A 12253-nucleotide genomic window follows, 5' to 3' on the forward strand; every position below is an offset into this window, starting at 1 on the left:
TTGCTGGGCTTCCCTAGGACAGTCCTGGTCTGTTGGTACCGAAAAATTGCAGTTCTTGAGGTTTTCTAAAAATGATGGGTTTTAGAAGGAATGATGAGTTAGTCTGCCTGAAGAAGTCTTACATACCATTCGACTTCCTTTACGAGCGTTATGGGCACAACAAGTCCTATCATCTTTATCATGATGAATTTGTTATCACCTCTCTAGGTTGGACTCATCGCCGGGTTTTTGTGTTCATTGTCTATTTTCTGCGGATGCTGGTATTCCCAATACAAGGAGAAAGGATTCACACTCGCTTAGCTATGGTTACTAAGACCCTAATAGAAGGAATTGAGGGACAAACTTACACTATTGTCCCAATGATCGTAGCGGAGATATACCGAGCCTTGGACCGTTGCAAGAAAAGATATAGGCATTTTGAGGGTTGTAATCTGTTACTGCAAATATAGCTGTTGGAACATCTTTAAAGGGGACAATACCGTCAAGAATTTCCGCGGGGACCATGGAATAACAACATAGCTTTTCACCATCCGAAAAGAATGACTTTTATCCCGGATAGGTTTGCACAACCAGGAAATGCTATGGACTGGGTACACTTCTTTAGCAATTTGACTGATAACAAGGTCCATTGGATGTTCGAGTGGTTCCCTACTAGAGAATCCATCATCAGGTCAAGAGATGTTCCTCATCTAGTGCTAATCGGATTAAGGGGAATCTATCCTTATGCTCATATCAGAGTCATGAGGCAAGCTGGGAGAAAACAGGTTATACCACGAGTTTCCAAAATGGTTCATTACGAAGAAGACTTCCAAGGGAATGCCATTCCATTCAAGTTCGAGGCACAACACATGTGGCATCAAAAGATTATTGTGGAGAAAGATACCATCGAGCCAGACAGGTATCATGCCGGCCATGTGTACTTCTACCCATCATGGTTGGTCGATGACATAGCAGGAGAGGTCAAGCCAGGGGTTGATTTGAGAAATAGGGTCATAGACGACGCTGCTGAAGCACAAGTCAAATACAGGAGGTTGCTCAAAAGGGTCTTTGAATCTGAGTCCAGGCATTTGGAACAACATAAAGTGGACATGGAAGAAATCAATGAATGGAGGGGAATCGCTACTAAATCAACAGAAATGTTGGAGTATTTGGAGCAAGGTTTGATGGAACTTGAGGGAAAGATGAGGAAAAGGGTCTTGGAATGTCAGAACGCAGAGGACAATGAAGGAGGACATCTAGCAAGGGCATATCTGCTATTGGACATGCGCGACCTGGGGAATCTGATTGACGGGGCTAAGAAGGCCAAGCTTGGAGAAGGTCCCTCTGGGACCAAGTAGATTAGGGGTGATGTTTTCTAGATTTGTTTTAGAATTTGATTATAGTAAGGCAAATGCCACTAGTGACTCTTTATAATTATTGTCATTTTAGTATAGATTTGGTCTATTTATCATATTAATGAAATGATGCAGTTATCGGCATTGAGTTTTCTCCAAAGCTATATGTCGCTAGGCCTACCTCGGGTATGATAAGGTCCCCAAATTAGGACGCGAATTCCGCAATACATGTTTAAATATCGTAAATATCCTTTTAATACTCTTTACTAACTTGTTTACCTTTTATTTTTCTTCTTTTCTTTGTTTATTCCCATCCCCTAAGGTTGGTTTGTGCATACTGGCATCATCAGCATATCATACCAGATCTAGAGGTCCTCCTCCACCTCCTCCTCCAAGTGATCCTAAGAACAAAGGAAAGGCTAAGATGGATGATCTGAGCGGTATCAGGAAAGACAATGCTACACATGCAGAGAATGTTGAGACTTCAGATGGTCGGGGTACTCCGGCATAGAACGACTTGGTTTTGTGATTAGAGCAAAAGATACTGGAGTTACAAGGGGAACTTGAGAAGGTCCGTAACTTGGCAAACCTTTTCCTTACCCTGAATGTTCCCGACATTAACCAACAAAACGCCCAAAACTCAACACCTCCTCAAAACACACAAAACCAGCACCCGCAAAATCCTCCCACACCTCATCAATACGCCACGCCTCCCCAAAATCCTTATCCTCCACCACCACCAACTCCTCCACAACATTATCATCATCCGACCCAGTACCCATAAACTACCACATACTACACCCCTCAGAATGCACCACAGCCTACTCCTGACCCACTAAACTCAACCAATGACCACCATTACGCCTAGATTCCCAGAGTTCACCAAAGCAATCCTATATATGTGGAAACCTTACCCTACACCCCCACAACAGACCCTATACATACCCGAATTCGCGAGAAGGACCTGCTCATCAAGAACATGGCAGAGGAACTCAAGAAACTTACCGGCAGGGTTCAAAATGTCAAATAGGGCAAAGACGTTAAGGGTTTGAATTATGAAGATTTGTGTATTCAGCCGGACGTAGAACTGCCAGAGGGTTATAAACCTCCCAAGTTCGAAATGTTCGACCGAACAGGTGATCCGAAGGTGCACTTGAGAACATATTGTGACAAGCTTGTAGGAGTTGGCAGGGATGAAAGAATCCACATGAAGCTGTTCATGAGAAGCCTCACTGGAGATACCCTATCTTGGTACATCAGTCAGAACCCAAAGAAATGGGCTAATTGGGTAAGCATGGCATCGGATTTCATGGATCGGTTCAGGTTTAACACAGAAAACGCATTAGACATTTTCTACATCCAAAATCTCAAGAAGAAGCCAACGGAAACTTTTCGCGAGTATGCTACTCGATGGAGGTCTGAATCTGCAAAAGTAAAGCCAGCGCTGGAAGAAGAATAGATGAATAAGTTCTTCGTCAGAGCTCAGGATCCGCAATACTACGAAAGATTGATGGTTATTGAAAACCATAAAATTTTCTGATATCATCAAGTTGGGAGAGAGAATAGAAGAAGGGATCAAAAGCGGAATAGTGACAAATTTTGAAGCACTCCAAGCCACAAATAAGGCCCTGCAGTCAGGAGGTATCTCCAATAAGAAAGAAGTAGGTGTAGTAATGGTAGCCCAAGGTCCAAAGTCTCCTCTCACATACCAAACACCTCCACCCATATATCAGCCTTCACCTCCCAGATACCGACAACCTGCCACCACTTACCATACCTATAACACCCAACCCACCTACTACCACTCACCACCAGCCAGCCAAAACTACCAAAAACCTAGACCAAATTTCGACCGCAGACCACCCAGACAATACACCCCAATTGCTGAACCTACAGACCAATTGTACGAGAGACTGAAGGTTGCCGGTTATATCACTCCCATTCCCGCTGTCACCATGGAAAATTCCTCTCAATGGGTCAATCCAAATAAGACATGTGCCTATCCCTCAGGCATGAAAAGTCATACTATTGATGAGTGTCGTACTTTGAAGGATAAGATTCAGACATTAATCGACACCAAAGTCATACATGCAAAGGAGGTTATGCCTAATGTCCGTAACAATCCTCTCCCGGATCACAGGAGCGGAGGGGTAAACATGATAAAGACCGATGAAGAATGGGACTCAGAGGGGTCAATTGGACTCATTCGAGAAGGGGATAATCCTGAAACATCTCCAGTCACTCTCACACCTATCATGGTACAAACTCAGGCGCCAATTGAAGTTGAGGTAGCTGCACCAACTCCGTTTGAGGTTGAAGTAACAACACCCTTCACCGTGATGGTAGCACCTACACCGTCTTATAAGTCTATTGCTGTACCATGGGATTATGTTGCAGAAGCAAGAAGGAAAGGAAAGGGGAAAGTGGAAGAAACTGGTGCAGCACAAGGTATGACCAGAACTGGTAGGATTTACACACTTGAGCATTTAGGGGGAACAAGTAAAGAAGCCGCTTCCAGGCAGCCCACCATTGAAACCGGCCCGGATAATCTTTGGAGAAAGGTGCAAGTAAGGGAGTATTCTGTGGTTGATCATTTGAACAATACCCCTGCTCAGATATCCATTCTATCACTACTGCAGAATTTTGAGGCACACAGGAATGCGTTGATGAAAGTGTTGAATGAGGCTTATGTACCCAACAACATTACCAGTGGAGAGATGGCCAATATGATAGGACAAGTGTTGGAAAGCCACAAGATCACTTTTCATGAAGACGAGCTACCACCAGAAGGACTAGGTCACAACAGGGCACTGCATATCACAGTGCAGTTTGAGGATAAGTTCATTGCTAGAGTACCGATAGATGGGGGTTCGAGTCTCAACATATGTCCACTAACTACTCTAAAAAGATTGGGCAAAGGCCTGCACGAGATACGAGCAGGAAGTATGAATGTGAAAGCATTTGATGGGTCTCAAAGGGCCACAATTGGGGAAACCAACCTCAGCCTACAGATGGGCCCAACCTGGTTTGATGTTGAGTTTCAAGTGTTGGACATATCTGCTACCTACAACCTATTATTGGGACGACCTTGGATACATGCCGCTGGGGCCGCAGCTTCTACTCTACATCAGGTCATGAAGTTTGAGTGGAACCATCAGGAAGTGATCATCCATGGGGACGGAAGTAATCCCATTTACACCAGTCAAACTATTCCGGTCATCGAGAATAGAAGGAAGTTGGGTGGAGAAACATACCATCGCATCGAGCGCATCAACGCAATTAAAAAGGACAAATAATGGAGCAGTAAGATAGAAGGCATATTGGCATGGACAGGGTATGAGCCTGACAAAGATCTCGGTAAGAATCTCTAGGGGATCACCAAACCAATTCAGCTAAAGCGTCACGGCACAACTTTTGGGCTTGGGTATGAATACACCTAGCACGAGTATCAGAATTGGTCGCCACCATGGCGTGGTCCTTATTACCCTCTAGAGCAACCAGTACCATATTTGAGCCAGTCATTTCACCAAGCTGACATGATGTGGGAGTCCTAAGAAGATGAAGTTCTAGCCGGTATAAGAAATCTGTTTCTGGATGATGAAGATATGGATTGTAGTGCGATAGTTGAGGAGGAGGAGGAGGAAGGCCTCATTATTCAGACCGTAGAGAAGGGAGCTGTTCTCAAGAACTGGACTGCTGCACCATCAAGGGCCCATCGAGTTCCTGGGTAGCCTGGCAATTAGTATCATTTATTTTAAAAGCAATTTTTATGAGCATTTAAGACATTTTCAGTATTTTGTTTTAAGAATGTTTTGTTTTGAAATAATTGCTCGGGTCATCGAGCCATACCTGTTTGACGCTTTCAAGATTTATCTAAATGCATTATTGTTTTTAGTATTTATTATTATTCTTTACGTTTTTCTCTACAACATTATTATTACCTATCCTGATGAAATTACGACTGTGACATGTAATGAGACAACGCAACATAAGAATAATGATTCAGAGGATCTGGAAGAGGATATAATGCCCAAGGAAATTGTCAAAGAAGTGAAAAACATTGAAAACAAGCCTAAGTCCAATTTGGATGAGACTGAAACAGTTAATCTAGGAGACTCCAAAATAGTCAAGGAAACACGTGTAAGCATTCACCTGTCACCATCAGAGACAGAAGAATACACTCATTTCCTGAAGGAATATGAGGATATCTTTGCATGGTCCTATGGTGATATGACCGGTTTGAGCACGTCCATTGTGGCTCATAAACTACCTACCAACCTAATGTATCCGCCGGTAAAGCAGAAGCTCAGAAAGTTCAAGCCAGATATGAGTTTGAAAATCAAAGAAGAAGTCACCAAGCAAATCAAAGCTAAGGTTCTCAGAGTGGTTGAATGTCCAACTTGGTTGGCTAACATCGTGCTAGTTCCGAAGAAGGATGGGAAAGTCAGAGTATGCGTCGATTATCGGGACCTAAGCAAAACAAGTCCCAAAAATGATTTCCCGTTACCCAACATACACATACTGATCGACAACTACGCCAAGCATGAACTCCAATCCTTTGTGGATTGCTTCGCAGGATATGATCAGATCTGGATGGATGAAGAGGATGCCGAAAAGACAGCTTTTATCACACCATGGAGGGGGTGTACTGCTATAAAATGATGTCGTTTGGTCTGAAGAATGTTAGGGCCACTTATATGAGGGCCATGACAACTATTTTCCACGACATGATACGCAAGGAGATAGAGGTATATGTGGATGACATCATCATCAAATCCAAGAAAAGTACAGATCACATAGCAGACTTGAGGAAATATTTGATCGGCTTCGGAGGTACAATTTGAAATTGAATCCCGCAAAATGTGCCTTCGGGGTCCCCGCAGGAAAATTATTATGATTCATCGTCAGCTGCCAAGGAATTGAGCTAGACCCATCAAAGGTCAAGGCTATCCAGGATTTTCCACCTCCAAAAGAATAAGAAAGACGTGATGAGTTTCTTGGGACATCTTAATTACATCAGCCGCTTCATACCACAATCAACCGTGATCTGTGAGCCGATTTTCAAAATGTTAAAGAAGGATGTCGCAACCAATTGGAGTAAAGACTACCAGAACGCTTTTGACAGAATCAAAGAATATTTGTCCACACCGCCAGTCCTGGTCCTGCCAGAACCTGGTAGACCACTGCTACTCTATCTCTTCGCATTAGATGGGGCTTTCGGTTGTGTCTTGGGACAACATGACGAGACGGGAAGGAAAGAACATGCCATATACTATCTGAGTAAGAAGTTCACACCCTACGAAGCACGGTATTCTTTGCTGGAATGCACCTACTATGCTTTGACCTGGATAGCCCAAAAACTGAGGCACTACTTCTGTGCCTATACCACATATCTCATATCAAGGATGGATCCTCTGAAGTACATCTTCCAGAAACCCATGCCTACAGGGAAGCTGGCAAAATGGCAGATATTGTTGAGTGAATTCGACATCGTCTATGTGACTCAGAAGGCGGTTAAGGGACAAGCATTAGCGGATCATCTTGCGAAAAATCCTATAGGAGGAGAATACGAACCACTAAAAACGTATTTTCCTGATGAAGAAGAATCATTCGTAGGCGACGGATGGAGAATGTTTTTCGATGGAGTCGCAAACTTTAAAGGAGTGGGTAACAAACTTCAAAGGAGTGGGTATTGGAGCTATTTTAGTGTCAGAAACAGGTCAACATTATCCAGTATCCACGAAACTCAGATTTTCGTGCACCAATAATATGGCAGAATATGAGGCTTGCATATTGGGGCTCAATTTGGCCATTGACATGAATATCCAGGAATTACTAGTAACTGGTGATTCAGATCTTCTGGTACATCAGGTGTAGGGATAATGGGCTATAAAGAATACCAAGATATTACCTTATCTATATCATGTGCAAGAGATGATGATGAGGTTCACGAAGATAGAGTTTAGACATGTCTCGAGAATCCAGAATGAGTTCGCAGACGCATTGGCCACTTTGTCCTCCATGATACAGCATCCGAAAAAGAATTACATCGACCCCATTCCGGTAAGGATTCATAATCAGCCAGCTTACTGCTCTCATGTTGAAGAAGAAGCAGACGGGAATCCATGGTTCCATGATATCAAGGAGTACTTGGAAAAAGGAGAGTACCCGGAGCATGCAAATCATACTAAAAAATGCACGCTCCGAAGATTGTCCAACCATTTCTTCCAAAGTAGAGGAATTATGTACAGAAGGACTCCAGACTTAGGATTATTATGGTGTGTTGACGCCAAGGAAGCTTCCAAACTGCTCGAAGAGATACACTCTGGAACTTGCGGACCACACATAAATGGTTTCGTTTTAGCCAAGAAGATACTGAGGGTAGGTTATTTTTGGATGACTATGGAAACAGACTGCATCAGGTATGTCCAGAAATTTCATCAGTGCCAAATACACGCAGATATGATACGGGTGCCGCCAAATGAACTCAATGCAACGAGTGCACCTTGGCCTTTTGTCGCTTGGAGAATGGACGTCATTGGACCAATCGAGCCCGCCGTTTCAAACGGGCACAGGTTCATTTTAGTGGCCATAGACTACTTCACAAAATGGGTCAAAGCTACATCCTACAAAGCTGTAACCAAGAAATTCATCGCAGATTTTGTTAGAGATCGTATTGTTTGCCGATTTAGGGTTCCAGAGTCCATCATCACCGACAACGCCGCCAATCTCAATAGTGACCTAATGAAATCTATGTGTGAGACCCTTAAAATCAAGCACGAGAATTCCACAGCATACAAGCCTCAAATGAATGGAGCCGTGGAGGCCGCAAACAAGAATATCAAGAAAATACTGAGAAAGATGGTAGACAACCACAAGCAATGGCACGAGAGGTTACCATTTGCCTTATTGGGGTACCAGACCACAGTCCGCACATCAACCGGGGCAACTCCTTACCTATTGGTCTACGGTACGGAAGCCGTCATTCCCGCTGAGGTAGAAATTCCCTCCCTAAGAATTATACAGGAAGCTGAACTCAGTGATGCAGAGTGGGTAAGAAGTCGCTATGAACAATTAGCTCTCATTGACGGAAAAAGAATGAATGCAGTGTGTCATGGTCAACTTTATCAGAACAAAATGTCCAGAGATTTCAACAAAAGAGTCAAACCTAGACAGTTCGCACCGGGGCTGCTGGTGCTGAAACGAATCTTTCCACATCAGGATGAAGCCAAAGGAAAATTCTCACCCAACTGGCAAGGACCCTATATGGTTCACAGAGTACTAACATGAGGAGCACTCATACTCGCAGAAATGGATGGAGAGATTTGGCCAAAGCCTATAAACTCAGATGCAGTCAAAAGATACTATGTTTAAAGCTATTTACATTTATGCAATTAATGTAACTGAACTACGCTTGACCTGATTCCCGTTTAAGAGCAGATACGTAGGCAGCCCTGTGGGTTCGGTCACAATTCAATAAAATTCTCATTTTTCCCACAATCAGAAACTGGGGCAGAATTTTGAGGAGGACCCTCAAAATTCTGGGGCAAGCTCAGCCAACGGCACCGTATGCGGAATATCCAAAAAATTGTTTGAATAACTGGGGCAGAATTTTGAGGAGGACCCTCAAAATTCTATGGCAAGAAGGTCGCAATGTCTCTGATAATGTCACAGTTACTGGTTCATCTAATTTATTTAATATTACTGTGTTTTAAATAACTATGCACACATATTTTTAGGAAAGCTTTATTTTTAGCCAGATGCTACCCATGGTAACTCGAGCAGGATTTCAATGCACAGCAAAGCAAAGCGAGAAGGCGGAGGCACAAACCGACCTCCCCGTACAACTCACAATTTTCCTTTGGATACAGGAACAAGGAATAGCCGCGAGTACGTGCGCACCTTAGAATCACTATCTTCATAACAACAAAGCTACCGAACGCAAACATATCTCCAGCTAAGAAATACTCTGCTATCACTTATTATCTATTTATTGCATGAGACTAAGCATTGTCTCCATTTTGCATGAGGCTAAGCTCTGCCTCCTTAATTGCACAAGGCTAAGCTCTGCCTTTCCTATTGCATGAGACTAAGCATAGTCTCCCATCTTGCATGAGGCTAAGCCTTGCCTTCTCAATTGCACAAGACTAAGCTCTGCCTTTCCTATTGCATGAGACTAAGCATTGTCTCCATTTTGCATGAGGCTAAGCTCTGCCTCCTTAATTGCACAAGGCTAAGCTATGCCTTTCGTATTGCATGAGACTAAGAATTGTCTCCCATCTTGCATGAGGCTAAGCCCTGCCTCCTTAATTGCATAAGGCTAAGATCTGCCTTTCCTATTACACGAGACTAAGCATTGTCTCCATTTTGCATGAGGCTAAGCCTTGCCTCCTCAATTGCATAAAGCTAAGATGTACCTTCCCAATGCATAAGACTAAGCATTGTCTCCAAGATTGCACGAGATTAAGCATTGTCTCCCATCTTGCATGAGGCTAAGCCCTGCCTCCTTGATTGCATAAGGCTAAGCTCTGCCTTCCCAATGCACGAGACTAAGCATTGTCTCCAATCCTGCATGAGACTAAGCATTGTCTCCAACCTTGCACAAGACTAAGCATTGTCTCCAATCTTGCACAAGACTAAGCATTGTCTCTCCTTGCATAACCACAAATGTTGCGCTGTTCAAAACCTTGCATTATTCTCTTCTCTCGGGGTAAGCTCTGCCCCCGGTTCTACACAAGACTAAGTTCTGTCTTGTTTCATCTCAAGCATCATGTCTTTGTATCTCATGGGCTGAAGCATAGCCAAATTTTCCGAAGGCGTCATAGTCCGAAGGCATCATCCTCATAGCCGGAAGACACCATGCCATGGCCTGAGGATCTCTCAATATCGCACATCATTATTCAAAGGCATCATAGTTCGGAGGCACCATCTTCATAGTCCGAGAACATCATTTCATGGCCTACGAATCCCTTATCTCATAATTCATGGCCCAGGACATCACGGTGTAAGGACATCATCCTCACCGTCCAAAGAAGATCTCCATAGTCCAAAGGGAATTTGCATCATGCTTAAATTTATGCAATAATATATATGTATTTGTATGCATCGTATTTTGAGTTTGCAGGTGATCCAAGAAATATTCGTTCTTTTAACTGGAGCAATCTTCGCTCCGATTTTCATTCAACGTTCATGTCCAGCAATTATTTCAAACGTAACCAACCACCGTCTGTTACCCATTTCCATCTGATAACCATTCAAATATCCATAACCATTCCCAGATACATCCGTTTAAAATCCCGATATCGTCCTATCCAGAATATCTTGTCCGTTTTTACAATAACTCCATCGGTTTATTCAACCGTTGGATCAAGGACTACACATGGCCTGATTCCTATAAAACCAGGGATATGTAGGTAGCTCAGAAACCAGGGTTCAGCCTATATTTTTCAAAATCACCCCATTCGGTCAAAATCGGTCATTATTTCTTTACCCGACAACTCTTTCATCCTTCCCGGGTAAAGAGGGGCAGCTGTTGATACCCAATTTTTTTCTCATATTTTTAAATATATATATACGTTCAAAATAGTACGTATGCATCATTATTTAGTTTATAAGCATATACAAGCATTTTTCATAATTGTTTTTTCTTTCATAATTTTTAAAGGCTTTAAATCAATTTATTTCTGTATTTTTATTATATAAATATCTAATAATTACCCTCCAAATTATTTTTATAATGATTTAATCATCTAAACTTATCATTTATACCAATATGAGGTCTTAAATATTTTCAGGGCATTTCTTATAATTATATTTGCATTTTTCAGGGCTAAATTGCACATTTCGCAATAATAGCCCATATGCATGTATAATTACATTATTTATGCAGAAAATAACTTTTTATATTTTTATAATGTTAAATAATTTTTTTAATTATTTTCATGCACAAATGATATTTTTGTTATTTATTTATTATGTTTTTATAAATTATTTATTTGTTAAAATTGGGTATTTAAACTTAAGCCCTAAATTCCTTCTAATTTCGGACCTAACTACCCAAACATAGCCCAATTACCCCTGGCCCAAGACTAATTAACCCAACCCCATACCCGGTCGCGACCCGTTTAACCACCCGACCCAAATCCCTTTTAAATCGTGGTCGTTGATCTCAGCGATCAACGACCCACATTACACTCTTCCTTTTTAATTATACCCAAACCCCCTAACCCTAAATCATTCGTCACCGCCTGCCTCCCTTGAATCCTCTCATCTCTCATCTCTCAAACCCTAGCCATCTTTCCCTCAATTTTCTCTCTTAATCCCACCAGAAACGGGATTACATAGCTGTATCTCGCCATATCCTACTTCCCCCTGGTACTGGAACCTTTTATATACCTCTTGCCTAAACATGGCAAGCGGATCTCATCAACTTCAAACCAAAGCTGGTTCAGTTCCTTGGCCTTTTCCGTCTATGTTCATTCTTGTTCTTTTATGGTATGAATCTCTGTGTATTTCTGTGATTCCTACTCACCCTAAAATTAGGGTTTCAGATTCTTTTAAATCGAACCAAGTCTGGTTCGATTCTTTGATTTTAAAAGGTATTTCTGTCTATGTTCATCATATTCTATGCAACATGTGATATTTACCTTTTATTTTTTAGATTTCTGCCGATTTGTGTACTTTACCTAAAATTAGGGTTTTGAAATTTTCTCTTTTCCTTACTAATTTCGATTTCTTTTCTTTCTCGTGTTTGATTGATGATTTTCCTTGTTTGGATGTTAATTTCTACTACTATATAAACCCCTCCCCATTCCCCTTTGAGACAGACTTGAATCGTTAATGTTTACTAAAAAACTGAATTCATCGCTCTTTGTTCTCTAAATACTCTTGTTCTATATTCTGGTTCCTGGCCGGCTGAA

Source organism: Nicotiana tabacum, chromosome 22 (genome assembly GCF_000715075.1).
Source record: "Nicotiana tabacum cultivar K326 chromosome 22, ASM71507v2, whole genome shotgun sequence".
NCBI classification, from domain to species: Eukaryota; Viridiplantae; Streptophyta; class Magnoliopsida; order Solanales; family Solanaceae; genus Nicotiana; species Nicotiana tabacum.